The 22,099-nt window shown below is 38.0% G+C and overlaps 1 long non-coding RNA gene across 9 annotated transcripts in view; it reads left to right on the top strand.

The window, feature by feature from the left end:
- LOC144281158 (uncharacterized) overlaps positions 1-22,099 on the top strand; it is a 366,474-nt gene that overhangs the window by 127,336 nt on the left and 217,039 nt on the right. For 7 of the 9 annotated variants that reach the window (XR_013349642.1, XR_013349639.1, XR_013349640.1 and 4 more), the window contains 2 exons: positions 17,304-17,605; positions 20,248-20,341. This is a non-coding gene — a long non-coding RNA (uncharacterized LOC144281158). Of the gene's footprint in view, positions 1-17,303; positions 17,606-19,919; positions 19,996-20,247; positions 20,342-22,099 lie in introns of all 9 variants that reach the window. The other 2 variants (XR_013349638.1, XR_013349641.1) reach the window with 1 other exon arrangement.

Below are 22,099 nucleotides of genomic sequence, written 5' to 3'. Positions count from 1 at the left end.
ATTCAATTATGTATCTCCCCAAAGAATAAACAATATATAATGAACTCCAGGTACACACCAAAAAAAATGTCTTTCATTTTAGCAAGGTGTACTCTGTAAAAGTGCAGATTTTCTGCAGTGTAAGGTGGGTTGCCAGTTTTGCAGGGTTGCATGTTTTGGGGGAGGGTGATGAGAAGAGTATTGTTTCTCATTTAATTTTCAGCATTATAAAAGCTTATGTCTCCATTTCCTCTAAAAACATCTGTTAAACTACAAAGCTGATTCAAGCAAACAAAAGAACTTGAAAGAAAGACCAAATGCTCTGTCTCCAGGAAGACATATTTAGCCTGGTTCAAATTGACATTCATATGCATTTAAAAGCAATTAAACTCTCACAAAAGCAGCACAACCACAGGAGTCTGGAGCACTCCTTGTTTTCAAGCACTGTAAAGCTCCATTTCTGGAGGAGTAAGGCCTGTGGAGCTCATTCTCTGTTGTAATCCTAGCTTAGTAAAGCAGTGAACAGACAGGCTTCTCTGACCTCATTTGGTTAGGAAGTCCAACTTGATTAAAAATTATTAAGAGAAAAAAAAAATTCTCATCACTTAACCATCAATCCAAAAGATCCACTTCCAGAGTTTTTATTCTAATATCCTAATTCCTCACAGTGCCTATAAGTATTATAAGTTGTTTATTTATTTGGTATCTCCCCTATTTCAATGTTTATTCAACAAGAGCAAGAAACCTATCTGTTCCAATATCTAAACACCTTGCAATGAATATTCTTAAATGAATAAATGAATGAGTGAATGAATGGAATTCCTTTCCTAGACTAAGAAAAATCATACTCTAGGCTTGTTCAAATCTTAAGTCACCATTTCATTTCAGTTTATTACTTTACTCTTTGACATTAAAAGCACTAGATCTGGTGGATTGATTGGTGAATCATAATTTTGGTGTATGTTATATCTTTTCTCATCCTCTCAGTTTAGTAGCTGATAACCCTACCAATTTTTAACTATCCAGAGGAGGAATAATAAATATGTCATATTCTTTGTGTTTAACTTCATGAGTTACTCCTAGTTACAAAGGAGCAAAAAGTAAAAATAAGGAATAGATATGTAGATCCAATGTTCTTCACCTAGCTCCCAGAATAAAGTTAATTGAAAATCTTCCAATCAGGGAAAGAAGTAGAGAAGGGGGAAGGCATTTATTGGTTTGTGACACAGTTTGTACTACCCCATGGGATATTAGGCATGAGGTTGGAGAGAACAAATATGAGTGGGAACAGTGTGTAGCCAAGTTTTTCCTGTCCAGCCCAGAGTTCTGCTGATAGGCAGATGGTATGTTTCTTGGATATAATGGTGCTAAAAATCTAGAGAAGAGATGCTCAGTGGTTTGTTAGAGGCAAAGTGAATGGCTGCTGGCAACTCAGAACTTCTGAGGCCTCCAGATGGGCTAGCAAAATACATTAACCTTCCCAGTTCACTTGGGAAGAGCTAGAAAGGACTGAAAAATCATGGAAAGCCTAAGGGTGTAAATAAGGAAGACCCCCCATATAGCAGTACTGGACTTAGAAATTGAAGGCTAAACCAGGATTTTGGACACCTGGGTAAAGTAACAGTAACAGCAACCTTCAGCCCAAATCCTTGACCAGATGACTGGTCACCTCTGTGAGTGTCAGCATGAAGAGGCTGAGCCTGAAGACCACATAAGACAAGGTACATCTCACAGATCTACCAAGTAGAGGGGAGCTCCAAAGGGCTACAGAAAGTTTTTAAAGGGTGGGAGGGAGCTGAAAAGAGTAAATTATCAGCAAAGAATCCATTGTCTTAGGCAAGGATGCCCTCCTAAGGGGAATGGAATGGGTCTTTGAGTAAATTTCCAGGTGCTAAGGGACTGGTTAAAGGTTAAATCTCAGGGAGGGTAAAACTCCAGTTAGATTAGGTATTGTTAGTTTACTGACTTGGGACAAGTGATGCCATTGAGGGCTCTTGGTTTTCTTTTTAACAGGATTTAGTCCTAAAGAGACTGTGGAATGGAGTTTCTCTTTCTTTTTCCATTATTGCTTTTGTAATTGTGGTTGAAGTCTCCCAGAGATTTGAATCAATATGGGGAAAAGGGAGAGAGAGAATAAAATCTGAGAGTGCTTTAAAAAATCTGAATACTGCTGCATTATAAACTGAATTGACTGAGAAGTGCCTGAATGGGAAGAAATTTACCTGAAAGCAACTTGATACCAGTTTTCTGCTGCTGAGCAGAAATGGGAGCTTAATGATAGAAATTATATTTGAATATAGAAAAATAAGTTACGTTTTTGCATACATCAGTTTATGACTGGAAATTTAAATCCATTATATAGTCCCAGCAATTTAATTTTTCTTTTATGGTTTCAACTCCTGATGATTTTCTTTCTTTTTACCTACTACCATTCATTTGTATGCTCCACCTTTTTTCCTGGGGCCATTCATCATTCAACTAGTTCAGAGATAGTTGTTAAAACAATGTAGACAAGTCAAGAGGCAAGGAAGTGCTTATTCACTGTAGTTAAAAAGAAAAATATTCCTCTCCCTATCCTCTCTCCTTGCCTTTGCTTCTATTGTTTCTTTTGCTTAAAATATGCTCTCCCTCCTACTTAATCAAATCCTGTTGATCAGGCTCCAATCAGATCTCATCACTTCAGTTCAGGTTTCTCAGGTGTCCTACCCCACATAGCAGTCACCTTCCCTAAACTCTTAAAGGATCTGCAGTCTCCACTGCATAGTTAAGAACAGGATTATAATTGCCTGCCTTTGTTGTTTTTCTAAGAAATGATTTAAAAAATTTATCAATTAGATTGTGATCTCCCCAAGATCTTCCTTATTATCTTTGAACACAAGGTCTTAGGCAAATAGGTAATAATTGCTAACTGATTGAAATGTAGCATTTAGATCCAAAGTAACAATTTGATTTAGAATGCAGATTTAGTGAGCTTTCACACCACTATGAAATCCAGCCAACCAACAGGTGACTTTCAAAGAAGGTAACCAATGTGATTCTAATTTGAAGTTCTAATTTGAAGTGTTATGACCCATACTAAATTCAAGTATGCTTTAATCAATTTGACATATGATATACTTTCGAAATGTCATAATATTTCTGTGGTGTAAGACAAATGGCTAGAGTTTACATCTCAAGTGTATATGACTTTTGTTCCTCATTCTAACATAGTCACATTCATATAGCAGAATGCTGCCTTACACCTTTCTCATCTCTCCCTTTCTTGTCTACCACCACTTGGCGCATTAGCTTTAGGTACCTGAGGGCACATTTAGATCCAAATCCATTTAGAGAATGGGGTATATCTAATAAAAGTGGTCATACAACTGCTTGGATCACTGTTCTCAGGGGACTATAAAATTTGTGCTGAGATGCAAACTGAAGAATAGGGGAAAAAAAAAAAAAAAAAAAAGATCCTGCCTGGTCTTTAAGTTGAAAATGCATTTGAATGTGTATCAGCCTTGATGATTCTTGATGCTTATACTCAGCTACTTAGTAATCTTTTATTGGCATATGTGAATTAGATATTCATTCAAGTCACTTTTCATAGACATCCAGATGGGTGACGGAGATGGATTTGTACCCATCATTGACCATCTCTTTGGCTCTTATTTAACTTGGCAGGTTTGATGAAGAGCTGTATTTGCACATCAAGATTCTTTGATGGGCCTATTTTTAATATTGACAGCATGAGGTGACTTTTCAAGTTTGAGCTTTTTGCTTGCTGAACTTTGTCCTCCATCCTTATGTTCTTATTCATTATCACAGTTCTTTTCCATCTTTTGCATGTTTAGTATTAGGCAAATCTCCAACAGTTATTAAACTTATTATTATCATCATATAATTTTTATTACAGTTCTAGTGACAGAAATATCTTCTGTTTGTTGAGAAGTTGGGCTAGCTTATGAGATAAGAAAAGATTCTTTTCTTTAACTTGCAGGGTGTCGTTATGATGACTCCTTAACCTAAATTCTCAAAGACTCTTCCCCTCTCCATTACCTTCATTTAAGAGAATTTGTTTTATTATACTTCCTAAATAATTACATGCTGATTTGTTGCAGCAATTAGTAATGACTAATGAAGTCACTTTTTAGTGGCAAGGGGAGGATATACAGAATCTAATTAGAAAATGTTAGAGCACATTGATAATTCCATGTTTCAACAAGCAAACTCCTCTTAGAAGACTAGTTACTAATGGGACCTGTTGCACATGTGTGTTACACTGAGCAAGAATGTCCAAGAACAGGGCAGCCCTGGTGGCTCAGCGGTTTAGCACCGCCTTCAGCCCAGGGCCTGATCCTGAAGACAGGGGATCGAGTCCCATGTCAGGCTCCCTGCGTGGAGCCTGCTTCTCCCTCTGCCTGTCTCTTTCTTTCTCTCTCTCTCTCTCTCTCTCTCATAAATAAATAAAATCTTAAAAAAAAAAAAAAAAGAATGTCCAAGAACAGCAAAGGTAGATATAGACTTCACTAAGTAGTTAATAAGGAGCCACAATGACTTAAAACTTTCTCAGTGTCTTGACAACCATATTTTCTATTGCTTACTAACATAGAAGTTCTGCTTCCCTTATGGACATTGCACTGCTTTTAATCTAAGACATCAGCATACTACAAAATGGCATTTTCATTCTTTTTCCCTTTGCTTCAAGGCTACCCACAAGGTCTTGCAAAACTGCATTCAGCACTGGATCTATAGACAATTTATAAAAATATTCATGGGTATTTCCTTCTCTAAATTCTCAAAGTACTTATTTTCATTGATAAAACTTTTGAATTAACAGGTGGTACTTGATCCACCATCAGTTAGAATGTGCTTAGAAATATATTGTACTTTTAGTTTCATAACTTCTATTGGCAAATGGTGTGATCTATAGTACTGTAATGTTTCTGAAGCATACATTTTTTTGCTAGGATATGGGAATATGAAACCCTATATAAATGTTACCTTGGAAAGGAAAATTTGAACTATTTGTAGAAATGCAAATGAACTTCTGGGTTGGAAAATAATAATGTATTGAAGAGGTCATGGAAACTGATAGTTTGGTTCTGGTAAATGTGCACATTTGTTCATAGGCATTTAACTACACTTGGTTACACATTTCTAAGTGAAAAAAGAGCATTAAAATGAGAGAAAAATATTTATGTTACACCAAGAAACTAGAATGAGTGGTACCTGTAAGTCAGAAGTTTCACGAAATGTAGTGTAATATGAAGTCAGTTTGAGGAAGGACTGGCCTGGTGGAAATTCACTTTATGAGAAGGAAATGTGTTCCTGAGTAGTGAAATGGCAGAGGCTCCTGAAGGAACTCTACTAGTAACCCTTAGTCTGGAGCAGTGAAGAAAAGAGATTGGGGTGGGTTATGGGACAAGAGAGAGAAATTAAAAGAATTAAATGGTCCCCTTACCCTTTGGAAGAACACCAGACATTGAGGATCAATTTGGTCCTAGCTTAAGGTTTATCCTTTAGGTGAAAGAACATTCTGGTGGGGGTGGTAATCTGCTTTGTTGTAACATGGACAATCCTACCACTTCTAGAAGGACACTTTATCTCTGTGGACTTTAAGCTGCCTCACTTCTGTGCTATAAAGGAAAAATTAATTTCTCATGTGTTTCTCTTTATCCACACACTGTTACCACACTCACAACATTTCTGACACCAAATGTGTGAGGCTTTTTCCTATACCAAGCAATTCTTTGTGACACCAGCTGGGTGTCCTGTAATTCAATTCAATTGCACACTAACCAGTGTTAACAAACCCCACAGGTTAAGGGCTGAGTCCCATGAGACTGCCTCCCACTTCAGATGTCAATCACATGTAGTAGGTCCCCAGGTTACCCACAACTTTTAACCCCCTTGGCTATAAATTGGAGGTTCCCATGACCTCCCCCCTTGGATTTGATTATCTGCTAGAACGGCTTGCAGAACTCAAGGAAACATGTTTACCAGTTTATTATATAATAAAGGATATGCTAAACAGATGAACAGCAGGTATAGAGGCCCATAGGGTGAGTTCTGGAAGGGTCTCAAGAATAGGAGCTTTAGTCTCTTTGGAGTTGGGGTGTGCAATCATTCTGGCATGTACACATGATCACCAACCTAGAAACTCCCAGGACCCCCTACTGTTAGGATTTTTATGGAGGCTTCATTGCATAGGCGTGATCAATTATTAACCCTGTTTTCATATCCTTTTTCTCTCTCTGAAGAATGAGAGACGGGGCTGATAATTCCAAGGTTCTACTATGGCTTGGTCTTTCTGGTCAGCCCCCATGTAAGAGCCCATCAAAAGTTATCTCATCAGAAAAAAAAGACACTGGTGTCAACCAAGAAATTCCAAGGGATTTAGGAGCTCTGTGTTAGGAAGTAAGGCTAAAGACAGAATGCTAGAACAAAAGACCTCCTAGCACCCTGGTTTACAAAGGTTTTAGGAAGTATGTGTTAGGAACCAGAGGCAGAGACCAGTGTATATATTTCTCATTATTTCACAGTGCACAAGACAATTCTTGGTTCCTTGGTAAAATATCTGCTGACTGACGGCAAAAGGGGCTTTGCGATTTCTAAAGGCTACAGAATTATAATAGGGGCAAAGAAAAACTATACTACATTTAAAATTCTTTCTTTTCTATTTATCTGTGCTGCAAATACTTGAATGGATGCACCATAATTTCAGACAAGCCCATCATAACTGAACACATTTATATACCAGTCAATGGGAAGAATAGAAAATTACCAGACACATGTAATGTGATTTTGCAGTTCATAGGAAAGAAATAGAAGAATATATATCCTTGTAAATAATGTCTATAAGAAACAGGAAAAATTCCTTAAAATATGTGTAATTTATAATCTCAACCTGATTTGAAATATTTTTATGCCTATGATATTAGGACATTGCTAATCATGAAACAATCTGAAGTTAGGAGTGATTACTTGGGTATTAAAAAAATGTGATTGCTGAGTTTAAAACTGTGAAGAAACCTGGAAATGGCAGCATCCATTTCATAGAAAACCAAATCAGTGACTTAGAAGATGGACTTGGGGAAGTTGTCCAGGAGTTAGAGGAAAGGGAAAAACAAACAACAACAACAACAACAACAAAACAATGAAAGAAAATAAGAGATCCATCAGGGCATATACAGGATATTTTTAAAATGTATAATAGAAATTCCAAAAGAAGAAGAAAGAACAGAAGGAGGAGAAACAACAATGGACATAACAAAGAAGAAAGCATCAACTGCTGGAGAAGGAAAACACTAAATTCTTTGGGTGACATTATAACTAACTGTAACCTTCAAGAATAATGAGATATTTCCCCAAACTGTGAAACATGTAGTCCTGTGACTTTATAATTACATGTCTAGGATTTAAGCCCAAGGAAGTAATGATGATGACATACACACCTTTCATGTTGTTAAGTAAAAATGTCTTTATGAAATACCTTATGTGGTGACAGAAAAGGAATTTGGATCGGCAAAGACAATAATATAGGGTCGTGGCTAAGCATGCAGTTTCTGAAGCTAGATTGCCTGGATCTGATGCCCATTCCACTGCTTACCAGCTGTGTGACCTTGGGTGATCTCTTGACCTCTCTGGCTTCAGTTTCCATACCTGCAAAATGTGGATGATAATATTCATATTTAGCTCCATTAATGTGATAATATTCATATTAATTCATGTTTCAAAGATTAACAGGTATACTACATACAAAGCATTTAAACGGTGCTTGGCAAATTGTAATAGTTATCTTTGTTTATTAAGGATGTGAACCTTGACTTCTGGCAATATTTACGTCAGAAATATAAACGATATAATTAAAGGTAGCTTTTATTTTCTGATTTTTGCTCAACTGTTTTCTAATTATCATACAATCACTATTAATAAAATGTAAAAAAAGAGAAAAATAGCATTTATAGTTTTTTAAACTACTGGCCATTTTTAGCCAGGAAAGTAGAATTTTGTTTTGGTGGAAGAATTGACTGATAGTTTTAGAAATAACTTTAGTTCTGTATTAGTGCTGCTACTGTGGTATCATTTCAATGTTTCAGTTATTCTTTATTGCATTTTCTACTGTACTAATTTATTTGCCTAGAGTGTCATAGTTCCTAATCTACCCTGTTCCAGTCTGTTCTGGGATGTAATGCTGGGGTTAGAACATTGTGAATAAAGTTTTCCAGACTCTTCCTTAGCTGGCTTATCCCTAATTTTGTCCAGTAGGAGGCAGTAGAAGGAGAGTGGAAGGGAGAAGGAGAAGGAACTGCCTTTTTCCTATAAGCTCTGGACCTTGTCAGCATCACTGACAGCAGCTCTTCAGGTGGTACAGTCTACCCCTGCTGCAGCAGCTGGTCCAGCATCTGTCAGCACTCCTGGAACAAGCCTGGAGGTATCCCATCCCCTTAGAGAGATGGGAACAGCCTGGCAAAGCCACCTCCTCAGGGGTCTGTGTGTGAACTTCATCAGGCCCCTCTGACACTCTAAATGGTTTCACTTCCCTGGAGGTGTCTCCTCATCAAGCTCTGGCCACCAGCTCTTTGAGGCTCCTTCTCTGAGCTTCTGAGTTCTATTTACACCTACCTCCTCTCTTTTGTCCCTCCAGGTTTAGGAATAGTAACTGTTCTCTGTTGTCATTATCTCTGGTTTACCTCAGTGATGCTTCTCCTTTCCCCAGATTAAACTCCCAATATTACATATCCTTTTTTTTAAGTATGCAATATAGTTTCTGTTTCCCTGACTGGATTCTGACTAATGCAAGTGGCATTTGTGAATTTGAGAATTGGAGGAGATTTTCAGGACATTAATTCCTGCATGTTAAGAACCTGTTGCATTTTTTTTTTTTTTCAGAAGAGGGAATGAATGAGGTCTGATCTCTTTTCATATGGCACTCTTCTATCAATGTTCAGGTATATAGTCTAGTGAAAGAGAAATGACATTCTTAGAAAAAAAGGTAGAAAGTAATCTTAAGTCATTTGTGTTCTCCATCAGAAGGGATTGGATTCTAATCTGGAACATAGAACCTGACTAATAGTAACTTAAACATATAGGAGTTTATATCATACACCAAGAGATCTGGACATAGGCAATCCAGGACTTGTAAGGCCAATCCACATGGCATTGAGAAATCAGGTTTCTTCTATCTTTCTATTTTGCCATCCTTGGCATGTGACTTTGGTTTTCCTGGTTCCAAGTACTGGTACATTTCCATGTTCCAGGCAGAGGGAAGATGAGAGAGGGGGTTGTGTCAGATTTCTCCTTATATTTTATTGGTCAGAACTATCACAGGGCTTTACCTGAAGCTGTAAGAGAAGATGGGAAATTGAATTTTTAGCTTTTTTTTTTTTTTTTTCTTAAGCTCTATAAATAGAGGCTGGCAAGAGAGAAGGGCAATTACAATACTCATTATACAGATACATAGGCCCATTATATTACATGGGTGCCCCACAGTAAACTGCTGTATTTAAACCCTAATACATAGCATTTATATTACTGGTGCAAAAGGCTGATTATATATTGTCCATTTAAGTAGAGTGTTAAGTTCTTCATTATTTGCTTTCTATTTTGTACAGAAAGGAAATTTTGTGAGTTCAAAGGGGCAGAGAACAAAGCAAGCTTATTCTAGCATACTTAGCCACCCATTTGGTAGCATTTGAACTTTCCTGATGATCATTTACCACGCAACAGTGACTCTCTTCTGTACTTTCACCATTTGCTACAAGGTCACCCTTGAAGAGCTGCAAGGCAAACTCACTGAAGTCTTTAGCACAATGCTTTACCCTCCTTCTTAATTAGCTGCTGGGAAGGAGTGGAATTGTTTTGCCATTCCAGTGTCCCCATTTAACTCATTGGGACTTGGCTCTGCCGATGGAGAAGGGGCTGAGAACAGCTTTTGATGGCACCGCCTAATGAGGCTATCAGTAACACACTCATGCGATTAGACCTCCCAGCATCTCAAATATGTAAGGAGGCAACCTGCACAGTACTGTGAAAACCTGGAGCAAGAAAAGGATTTGGTGATTGTGTTTTATTTAACAAAGATGAAAGCAGCAATCTTCCCATCAGGCACTATTTATGATTAATTAAGATAGATTTTGCAAAGCAATCTATGCTTTTTGTGCTCAAGCAGAGGCATGCTAACAAGAGAGGACAATCATGAAGCTCCATAATCTGAACAGTAATAGGCCTGGCTTCAGCCCCACCAGCTAAATTTCATCTCAGTGACATTCAGGGTTTGGCAGACACCTCCAACCCTCATCACAGATGCTAATAGCAAATCAACTGAAAGGGCTGGTGTGGGTGATGCCAAACCTACAACGATTTGTGTCTTTTGAAAGCTCTATCTCGATTTTCTATAAGTTATTCCAGGTTGGATGAAATACATGTAATATGGATGTAGGCTCTCCTGGAGGTGGGCTCCAGAAACCAGATAGTGAGGCAGTACAAGAAAAAGGAAGTGGTTGTCTGGATGGAAGAAGAATTCATAGCACTCCATGGTCCTAAAACAAACTCACATATTGACTAGTGTTTGTGAACATCTTGTATAATCCCTCAAAGTGAAAGCTCTGATCACATTCAAGACCTTATTCTCAGTTATCAAATTCGACCAAAGAAAGATTTTGAAATCACAAAGCTCATCTAGACAGCAGCAGAAACAATGACAATAACAACACAATAGTGACTTTTTAAGTAAAATATTCTAAGTTCTATGGCCCTTTTAGTTTTTTAAAGTTATTTCTATAGGTTTGGACCAATAAACTGATCAGTTACTTAAAAATCTGTGTTACTTTTTTTTTTTTTTTTTTTTAGATTTTATTTATTTGAGGGAGAGAAAATGAGCAGTGGGGAAGCGCAGAGGGAGAAAGAGAGAAGCAGGCTCCCTGCTGAGCAGGAAGCCCTACAGGGGGCTTGATCCCAGGACCTGGAGATCATGACCTGAGCCAAAGGCAGATAGATACTCACTGACTGAACCACCCAGGTGCCCCAATAATCTGTGTTAATTCCTTTGAAGGAGACAAAAGAAGGGATTTCTTTCACCACTTTCCTTTGAAGTACAGGAAAGATTTTATTCTTCCATTTATTTTATTTATTGAATGCCAGCCATGTGCCAGGTGGTGAAATAGGACTTGAGGGCACATGACAGACCAATATAAACATGTGTTCTGACTTCACATAACTTGCCAATCATGTGAGATTTAGATAAGGACGTGAGAAATTAAAACACAATGTGATATGGGACCTGACAGCCCCCTAATACACCTGATGGTGGTGAGACAAGGGCAATGCAGAAATTTTCTAGAGAAAGGATATCTAAGCTTTGCTGTGAATGATGAATAGAAATTGGCTGGGAATGGAGGAGGCATGGTTTGCATGGGGAAAGGATATTCTGAAAAGAAACAACTTTCGGTGAAAAGAATTGGAGCCTAGAGAAAGAGTGATATATATTCAGGAAACCACTTCTGTGGGCTGGAAGTGAGTGTGTGTGATGGGATATCAGGGAGTAGGATGTGGTTTGAGGAGAAAACAAGAGGTAAGTCTTGGGGTCCCAGATCACAAAGGTTCTTTTAAGTTGTATTAAAGAGTTGGGACTTAACCTATGGTATTTCTAAGCACATATGTATCTTGATCTAATTTGCATTTTAAAATGAAGAAATTCCTGTGGTGATAAAGTTGAGGACTGGGAAACCTGTTATGAGGTTGTTGCAGTTATAAAACCAGTTAAAATGTTGTTATGAGAAGCATAAAAGAGGCAGGTGGAATTGTGAGATGTGAAGATATTTGAGAACTCTTTAGGAAGTAAATCAGCAGACATCAATGACTAATTCCATAAGGACATTCTGGATAATGTGGAGTCCATGGTAGATAATATTTATATTTTTTGAGACAGGAAGCCCAAGATGAAGAACTTGGGGACTGGAGGAAAGGGCTTTAGTTCTCTCAGAGGTTTTAAATTCTAAGTGTCTGTGGGACATTCAAGTAAAGGCGTCTAGCAGACAGTGTGCAAGTTAATCCTGGAACTCATTGATGATATTAAGAGCTGGAAACACTGATTTGTACGTGATGAGCCTTTAGATAATCTTTTTCAGCCATGTAAGTGATCTCATTCAAGAAGACTGAATTAGGACTGAGAACATAACTGGACGATCAGAAAAACAGTAACACTTAAGAGTTGGCAAAGAAAGAGCCCCCAGAGAATTGGTATCAGGAGAGTCATTGATGGCTGAAGTAAATTTTCAGAGAGAGAAGTTGGGCCATTTGTTAAAGATGTTTGACTATGAAAGGGGAGAGAAAAGCTAGTTGATATTTGCGGTGAAAGTGGAAGTGGAAGAGTGATTTCTTTTTAAGATGGGAGAGATGAGCTTAATATAGGCACACAGATATGGAGGTTATGATAATCCAACCTGGGGATAAAGTTTACCTTTGAACAGCTCATGAAAAGAGGATTTGCTGAGCAAAGGAAGGATGTTAACACATTTGTGGAGAGGCATATTTAACCTACTAAAGAGAACAAAGTGTTTCTCTGCACTCTAACAGTAGCTATTTGCATATGCACGGTGTGATTAGAGATTGCTCTTACCTTCTCCCTGGAGCCAGACTTGTCTTTGGCAATAGAGGCATGCCTTGTTGTACTGTGCTTTGGTTTATTGTGCTTCACAGATACTGCACTTTTTTTTTTTTTTTTTTTTTTAACAATTGAGGGTTTGTGGCAACCCTACCTTGAACAAGTCAATTGGAGCCCCTTTTCCAACAGCATTTGCTAATTTAGTGTCTCTGTATCACATTTTGGTAATTTTCACAGTATTTCAGTCTTCATTATTATATTTGTTATGGTGATCTGTGATCAGTGCTCTTTGATTTTACTATCAGAATTGTTTTGGGGTCCACAACCCATGTGCATATAAGACAAACTCAATTGATAAATGTTTTGTGTGTTCAGACTGTTCCACAGACTGGCTGTCCCTCCATCTCTCTCTGTTTGGCCTCCCTATTCCCTGAGACACACCAATGTTGAAATTAGGCCAATTACTAACCCTACAATGGCCTTGCTGTGTCCAAGTGAAGGAAGAGTCACACAGCTCTCACTTTAAATCAAAAGCTAGAAATGATTAAGCTTAGTAAGGAAGGCATGTTGCTAGGTGAGAAAGGCCAAAAGCTAGGCCTCTTGTGCCAAATAGCCAAGTTGTAAATGCAAAGGAAAATTTCTTGAAGGAAATTAAAAGTGCTACTCCAGTGAACACATGAATGATAAGAAAGCAAAACAGTCTTATTGATCATATGGATAAATTTTAGTGGTCTGGATAGAAGATTAAACCAGCTGTAACATTCCCTTAACCTAGAGCTTGATCCAGAGCAAGGCCTTAACTCTGTTCAATTCTATGAAGGATAAGATGAGGTAACTGCAAAAGAAGTTTGAAGCTGGCAGAGGTTGGTTCATGAGGTGTAAGGAAAGAAGCCATCTCCATAACATAAAAATGCAAGGGGAAGGAAGCAGCAAGTCCTGATGTAGAAGCTGCAACAAGTTATCTGGAAGATCGCTCTGAGATCATTAAGGAAGGTGGCTCCACTGAACGGCAGATGTTTAGTATAGATGTAACAGCCTCTATTGGAAGATGTCATCTAGGACTTTCATAGCTAGAGAGGAGAAGTCCGTATCCAGCTTCAAAGCTTCAAGGGACAGACTAACTCTATTGTTTGGGGCTAACACAGCTAGTGACTTTAAGTTGAAACCATTGCTCATTTACTGTTCCTAAAATCCCGGGGCTCTTAAAAATTATGCTAAATATGCTCTGCCTATGCTCTATAAGTGGAACAACAAAGCTTGTATGACCGCACATTTGTTTATAACATAGTTTGTATGACCACAAACATCTATTCTGTAGTCCATCAATCAAGGGGTAACTTTGACTTTAAAGTCTTATTATTTAAGAAATACATTTTGTAAGGCTGTAGCTTTCCTGGATGGTGATTCTTCTGATGGGTCTGGGGAGAGTAAGTTGAAAACCTTCTGAAAAGGATTTACCATTCTAGATGCTATTAAGTACATTCATGATTCATGGGAAGAGGTCAAAATATCAACATTTACAGGAGTTTGGAAAAAGTTGATTTCAACCCTTATGGATGACTTTGAAGGATTCAAGACTTCAGTGGGGGAAGTAACTGCAAATGTGTTGAAAATAATAAGAGAACTGGAATTAGAAGTAGAGCTTGAAGATGGGACTGAATTGCTGCCATCTCCTGATAAATCTTGAACAAATGAGGGTTGCTTCTTACAGATAAGCAAGAAAATAGATTCTAATCCTGGTTAAGATGCTGTGAAGATGGTTGAAATGACAACAAAGGATTTAGAATATTACATAAACTTAGTTGCTAAAGCAGCAGCAGGGTTTGAAAAAGATTGACTCCAATTTTGAAAGAAGTTCTACTGTGGGTACAATGTTATCAAACAGTAGTGCATGCAACAGAGACATATTTTATGAAAGGAAGTCACTTGGCGTGCCGGGCTTCATTGTCTTATTTTAAGAAATTGCCAAAGCCTCCCCAGCCTCTAGAAACCACCACCTTGATCTGTCAGCAGCCATCAACCTAAAGGCAAGACTTTCAACTGGCCAAAAGGTCAGATAATGGTTCACAGTTTTTAGCAGTAAAGTATTTTTACTTAAGGCATGTACATTGGTTTTTTAGACATAATGTTATTGAACACTTAAGATTATAGGGTAAACATAACTTTTATAAGTTATGGGAAACCAAAAATTTTATTTGACTTGCTTTATTGCCATATCCCCTGTTCTGTGGTGGCAGTCTGGAACTGAATGGCTGTGTCCCTGAGGTGTGCCTGTATGTTGTTAGCAATGACTTTGAACATCAAAGTTTGTTTGTGTTATTTTCTTCATTCTTCAGAGTTCCAGGTTCTCTTCTAGGTGTTAAGATTTCAAAGAAGAAGACAAAGTCTTATTCTTCCCTCAAGAATGTTTACAATGCAGTGAGTGAGAACTAGGAGGGAGTCATAGGAGGGTGTCACAGGCACATGGAGGAAGCACTCAGCACAGCCTGTAGCAAGAGTCAGAGGGCAGTGTCTTTCTGGAGATTTCACTGAATTCTGGGAGGCTGAGTAAGAGTTTAATAAGCTATGTTGCCTTTATATTATTTGGAATTTTCACCAGTTTAACCAAAGTCTTTCTCACTACTCCAGTTCCTTTGTGTCAGGAGTCAACACACTTATTCTCTAACAAGGCAGACAGTAACTATTTTAGCTTTGTGGACCATTCAGTCTCCATGTAACTACTCAATTCTGCCTCATAGCCTAGAAATAACCATGAATAATATATAAATAAATGGGTGTGGCCACAGAAACATGGTGAATTTTACCAGCACCCTGAGGTCCTGGAAAACAAAAAGGTTAAGAAATCCCCCAACCCTGTTGTCTTCTAGGAAACAGCTTAAAGGAACGCCTTTCCCCATTGATTTAGATAAGATTCCTGGATGGCCCTGTTGTTTACCCATGCCAGGGCCAGGAACAAACTCTCCAGATTCTGGGTTTTTTTGTTTGTTGTTGTTTTGTTTTTTGCTTCATACATAATTAGCTAAACTCTTTTGTCTCCACTGATAAATGAGAACAAAATGCTTTTAAACCAAACTTTGGTTAAGAGTCTCACCTTCCCTTAGGCTTCTGAACTTTGACCCACTCTCAGCCAGTGATAGCTCTTCTTTAAGAGTAGCTCCAGAAAATAGAATAGCCTCAGCAAGAAACATTCTGACATTCCATCTACAATTCATTAAATCTACTTTTTATTTTTATTTTTTTTCCTTTTTAAAAATTTAATATGTATATTTTTTATTGGTGTTTGATTTGCCCAGTACGCATCCCGTCAAGTGCCCCCCTCAGTGCCTGTCACTCAGTCCCCCACCAACCTCCCCTTCCACTACCCTTTGTTCATTTCCCAGAGTTACAAATCTACTTTTTAACTTACTTCCACACTTGGGTCTCTCTCATCTTGTCCATTTTTTCTACAAAAGAAAATTCCTTTGTGTCTAACCCTTGAGATGTTTGGTGATTTTATAGCCAGAGCTTTCTTTCTATTGCTATGGTCTCCCTCTTCCTATTGCAACAATTCCTCCACCCACCCCCTTGCAGTAATCCTTTTGGATAAAATTTCTTCTTACTAAGTCTGGATTTGTTAATAAAAATGACTGTATTTACACTATGTTCTAATAATACACACTAAAATTTGAATTTTATATAATTTTCAAGTGGCATGAACTTTTATTCTTCTTCTGATTTTCCCCCCAACCTTTTAAAAATGCAAAAATTATTCTTGGCTCAGAATCCATATAAAAACAGATGGCAGGTCAGATTTGACCCCAGGGATATAGTTTTCCAATCCTTGCTTTGTATTAAAGAGGCTTCAGGTTTAGCAGAATCCAGTTAGTTGACCTTTTAGAGAATTACCTACCAATTCAATTCAATAAGAATTTATTAAGTACCTATTTTGTGCTCAGCATTATTCTAGGCCCTAGAGATAAAGTCATAAACAAGACAGATACTGTCCTACTTTCAAGGAATCCAAAAATAAAAGCATCAGTATTTAACTTCAGTATGCTCTGCTGCCTCTTATATGACATGGTGCTATTTAATTACAGGTGCGTTATAGGTACGTTATGACTTGAAGGTATTACTATATACACAGGCTATTGGTTGTCTTGAAAAACACACTCCACATTCTCTAACTGATTATATGCTTTTCCCTATATCAGAATCAACCTAGACACCCATGCACTAATTCTAACAATGCTATAATTATTCTAAATAAATATCGAATTCCTCCTTGAAAAGTGTCTTCAGACCCTGTAGTACATTGTTCTGTAGTGATAATTTTTTACATGTTGATAGTGAATTTTAATATTAGAAACTGCCAAAGATTATTTATAGCCAAGTCAAGTAAATGAGTCAGATGAGTAAGAATGACTAAAAAATAGCAAGTCGTGCTTTCTCCTTTTGAAACACAGTCTCTGATTTCAAGGCAATGCAGTTGAAATTTTGTGTTATTTTTCTCAGACTGGCTTGTGGACTGAATATTTTTGTTCCCTGACCAAATTCCTATATTGGTGCCCTAACACTTGAATGTGACTGTATTTGAAGGTAATGACCTCGTGGAGGTAATTAATATTAAATAAGGTCACAAGGCTGAGGCCCTGGTCCAATGGGATTAGTGCCTTTATGAGAAGAGATACCAGAGAGTTCACTTGTGTTCTCTTTCTCTCTCTCTTCTTCTCTCTCCCTCCCTCTCTCTACATGCACAAAGAAGCCTTGTGAGAGCACAGTGAGAAGATAGCAGGAAGAAGGCTCTTATAAGGAACTGAAGGAGCTGGTTACCTTGATCTGAGACTTGCCAGCCTCCAGACTGTGACAAATAAATGTCTATTGTTTAAGCCACCCAGTCTGTGGCATTGTGTTATGGCAGCCGGAGCTAATACATGGCTCTCTAGAAATTTTGTAAAAGAAGATTTGGAAAGCTCTGAGTCATGTTAGCCTTCTTGGAATTATTTTCCACTCACCAAAGGAGACTCAGTAAAGAGAAAGGAACTCAGGCACTCATTTGGATATGTAAGTTCTTATCAGTTTTAAAAACTAAAAATCATATTTTTATAATCTCATTGTATATATATATTTACATATATCTATCTATATCTATCTAATATCTATCTATATCTATCTAATATCTATATCTATATCTATCTATATAAATATATCTATCTATGTATCTATCTATCTATATATATATATATATATATATTGAGAGAGAGAGAGAGTGTGTTTGCATCCTATCACCTAGTAATTATGAATTATAAGCCCAGGGTTACCTACAGATCTAAACAAGAGTTACATCTATGAAGGGGTGGCTATTTTGGAGTCTCATTGCTTAATATTTCCAGGAAAAAGCAAACAAACAATTTCCCACAGCCTTTTTAGAAAAGAAGTACTTATTTAGAAATATAAAATGAGGGGAGGAGGAAAAAGAGATATATCCGTGAGTAAAACCCATCTTGAAACACAAAGTGCCTAATTTACCTTGAATAGGAGGTGCGGTCTCACATACTTCTCCCCATGGTCTGTGAGGGAGAAGATGGGAGTCTGCTTGTATATATAACATGCCAGAGTGCTTATTCCTTCCCGGACTGTTAGAATCTCAAAATATGGCATTTCCACAATAATCCAAAGCAGTATAATTAAAAAAAAAATAAAAAAAAAAGCAATAAGACCTAGTGAACTAATGTTGACATTGATTAGAAAAATGGGTTAAACCTGTGAATAATGTATTTGACTGAGATTTTCAGTTACCTGCTTGTTGGACAAATAATCACTAATTCCACCACTTACAAGAGTCAGTTACCAACTTCTCTCTCTCACATAAAGCATTTTCATTTCTTTTTGCCCAGAACAGAATTGGATTCGTTTCCCTTTTTAATTTTCCTTCATTTTTAAAACCCCAGTGCCCACTGTGTGATGGTAGGTGCTTAGAGTTGGGAATATGAAGAGAAATATTTTGGGGTCCAGGATTAGAAGTGTTGGTGGCCTTGAGAAGGAGCAAATGCATACAAAGAATTGCAATGCAAACTAAGGGCTATAACACAATATTGTCCAAAATGCGGTGGGGACAAATAGAAACGTGAACCCTCCTTTGAGTACAGGTGCCAGAGCAGCCAATAAACAAGCCCGTGTGTTATTAAGAAAGGTGAGGGAATCACTGCATGCCATTTCTTCCTCCTTCCATTCACTTAATAAAAAGTACAGGGTCAGATAAGTCCAGGAGCAACCAAAATCAATTTACCAGGCAAAAAAAGGAGAGGATAGGGATGAGACTTTTTATGAACTCACTATTTGAGGAGAAAGACGCATTATTTTGGTGGCAGTGGGCAACTAGGTAGAAAGAGATTGCTATTAAGTGAAAAATGAGCTTCCACAGGAAGCCATGACAATGAAAGTAATAATTAAATCTTCCTGTAACTTAGGTTGCATTGTAAGTGCTTAGCTGAAAAATGTGTCTGTACCTCCGGGCCTGCAGCAATGACATCTGTTATATTTTAGGAACAGAAAGCTAATGAGGTGGAATCTGGAGTAGTGAGCTTAATTGGGCTTGTTTTGATTAAGTGTATGTGCTGGGAATATTCTAATCACTTGTCTGAATTGCAAAACAGCCAACGTAAGCCCCCAAATTCTTGCAACCATTTGTGAATCCGTTTAGAATAGATGGGGAGATTGTACAGAGGAAAGAGTAAACTGTAAAGCAAAAATTATCTAAAGTTCAGATGAAGTAAAACGTATGTAGTGTTCCATGCCTAATTAGCAACTTCAGGCCTAAATAGCAGCCCAGTCATACCTGCCTGCTGTTCGCTCTAAGTTAAGGCATCTGCCCTGAGAAGCAAAACATGTCAGAGCCTGAAGGACCACAGTGAGCTTTATGCCATCTGCCCGCCTTGCTTTCAGAGAATTAGAGGCCCAGAAAGAAAAGGGCTTTCCCCAGACCACCTCGGACTCTGTGGCAGCATCTAAGCAAGAACCATGATCTCCTCATTCCTAGTCAGTGACTCCTCTCTCCACCTGCTCCAGCCCAGGGAGTGGGGAGACTCTCAAGCATAGGCAGTGTCTGATGTAACAGTTCCCATCCAAATATCAAAGATCATTTTTAAGTGCCTATTGGCCTCACGTAAGGATTGTGGAATTTTGTTTTCTCTATTACACTCTTTTCTTGTTCTGGGCTTTTCCTCCTCAGAATAGAAATTAATAATTAAATAGAAAATAAATAATTATTTGTATAGATATTTAATATTTTTCTTCTCAACACTGTATGTTTCATGAATACAGCCCCCATCTCTGTACTTCTGGAAATCACACCATTCTTGTTTTGTTTTTCCATAAGGATTTGTCAAATCAAGGATAAATACATGAATAAATAAGTGAACCTCTTGACCTGGAATAGAGGTCAAGAAATAGAGGTGAGAAATAGCAAAGAACCAAATCTTAAAGGGACAAAAAATACTTCTTTGTATATAATATTTGCAGAGAGGCATCTCTGCCTTGGAAAGGACAGAAATAGAGAAATTAAGGTTGAAAGAGGAAGGTGAGCCTGGAAATCAGAGAAAAGGCTCTGGACCTTTGGGCAGATGTCCAAGATGGCTTTGGGGTGTTAGAGTTTAGAGTTTCGTGCATACAATTCCATTCAATTCCTGGATATCTGTTTATTTTAGACCTTGTGTGAACCCTGGAGACATGAAGATAGTAGACCCACTCCTGCTTTCTTGACCTTCAGAGTCAATAGTCGATAAACTATTTCACACTGTAGTAAGTACCAGCATATGCAGACTGTTCACTGATGCTCATGATCTCCAAACAAGCTGCTGTGTGCCCGCATGTGCTCTTGCCTAATGCAGAACATAGATGGAAAAAATGATGTGCTGATGGAAAAAATGCTATCATGAGATACTGTGATCATTAAGGAATGAGGTCAGAGACCAGAGAGAGAGTATGTGTGTATGAGAACGAGAATGAGAGCAAGCAAACAACAGAAATAATATTTGCAATAAACTAACTCCCAAGGTCAGCAATGAAAGTAACTAGAATAAATACTCTTAATAAGGAGGCAGACAAGCAAAAATAAAAAAAAAAAGCACATATATATAAAAAGGATATAGCCTCTGACTGGAGTAGCTATGACCATGATAGAATTTGCAGAGCTGTGTTTAAAAATTATCTCCATGATGAAGGAGTTCAGGCCAAAACCGTAACCTCTTCACCCCACCTCTAGATTACAGAGCCACCCCTCTTTCTTGTCACTCAGAAGTCTGCTTTGGGGTGCCCATTGGGTGAAGTGGGAATTGGATAGGTATGGGAACTGAAAAAAATCACAAAATCCAGGAAAATAAGTGCAGGTTACATGAAGCCTATTTCCCTTAACTGCTAATGTAAAGGCCCAAACATGCAGAAGGAGTATGAATAATCGAGGTAAATTTTAATTAGTTTTAATCCTTCCTTGTTCGCATACAAATAGGTGGGCTGTTTCCAAGGTTCTGACTATTACCTTGGCATGTATGTAATATTTACTGGTACAAAGAAACACTATGCAACAATTTAGGATAGATATTAAAGAAAAATGCCTTACTCAATGTAAACTGCAAGGATAATTTAGGCTGCCAGAATGTAATTACCCAAACTGGAACACATTCCTCAAGGGAGCAAGAAAGCATGAGAAGACAGTACACTATTGCACCCTGTGATGAGAGCAGCAGTTTTTGAAAATGAAAAGAAAATGAAGTAGGGATGAAAGTTACACAAGAAGATCTGCCCTTTCTGGTGACCTTCCATGAAAGATGGAGAATTGGGGGAATTGCATGAGAGTAATTGCTGCATTGGAGGCACCTTGAAGTTCATTTCATCTGACACTATATCCTCCCTAAGTGGGTGTTCGGTCTGTGCTTGAGCAGTGCTGGGATAGTAGTTGACGACCTTCTCAGATGGTCACAATGATGGAGTAAAGAACTTGCTTTTATGGAGTAAAGAACTTGCTTCTTACAATGTCTACCAGCTGGACTTTGGCCTCTGAGAGCCATACCATATGTTCGTTCCCTCCTCTACCAGACACTGTTCAATTATTTCAACACAATTTCCATTAACTCTCCAAATCTTCCCTCAGCTAAATGTCCTCTCTGCTTTCAGTTGTGCCCCACATCACACATTTCTAGACCCTTAACTATTTTAATCCAATTCTTCAAAATAAGCTACCGTTATATTTTTCTACCCTAGCGTCCAGAATTGGATACATTACTATGATGATGTAGGAGAGAGCTGGCCAAGCACTTTCATGGATCTAACATCATACCCCTGTTAATTGATCTAAAGAAGTTTCTTTGGCAACTCCTTCACTTTGTTGACTCCAGCTGGATCTAACACTCTAGCATAAATTCAGCTCCTTTTCTGAGTCCCCTAAGTAGGATTGGCCCAGAGATCTCCCAGACATTTTTCTTCTCAGCTATTCATAGATGGACCACTGGTATCTCTCACCCGCCCCCCCCTTTAAAAAAATACCTGCACTTAAAGTTTCAA

The sequence above is a fragment of the Canis aureus genome, chromosome 12 (assembly GCF_053574225.1).
Source record: "Canis aureus isolate CA01 chromosome 12, VMU_Caureus_v.1.0, whole genome shotgun sequence".
In the NCBI taxonomy this organism is placed as follows: Eukaryota; Metazoa; Chordata; class Mammalia; order Carnivora; family Canidae; genus Canis; species Canis aureus.
The sequence above is the reverse complement of the archived record's forward strand: the minus strand, read 5'-3'. Positions and strand labels throughout refer to the sequence as shown.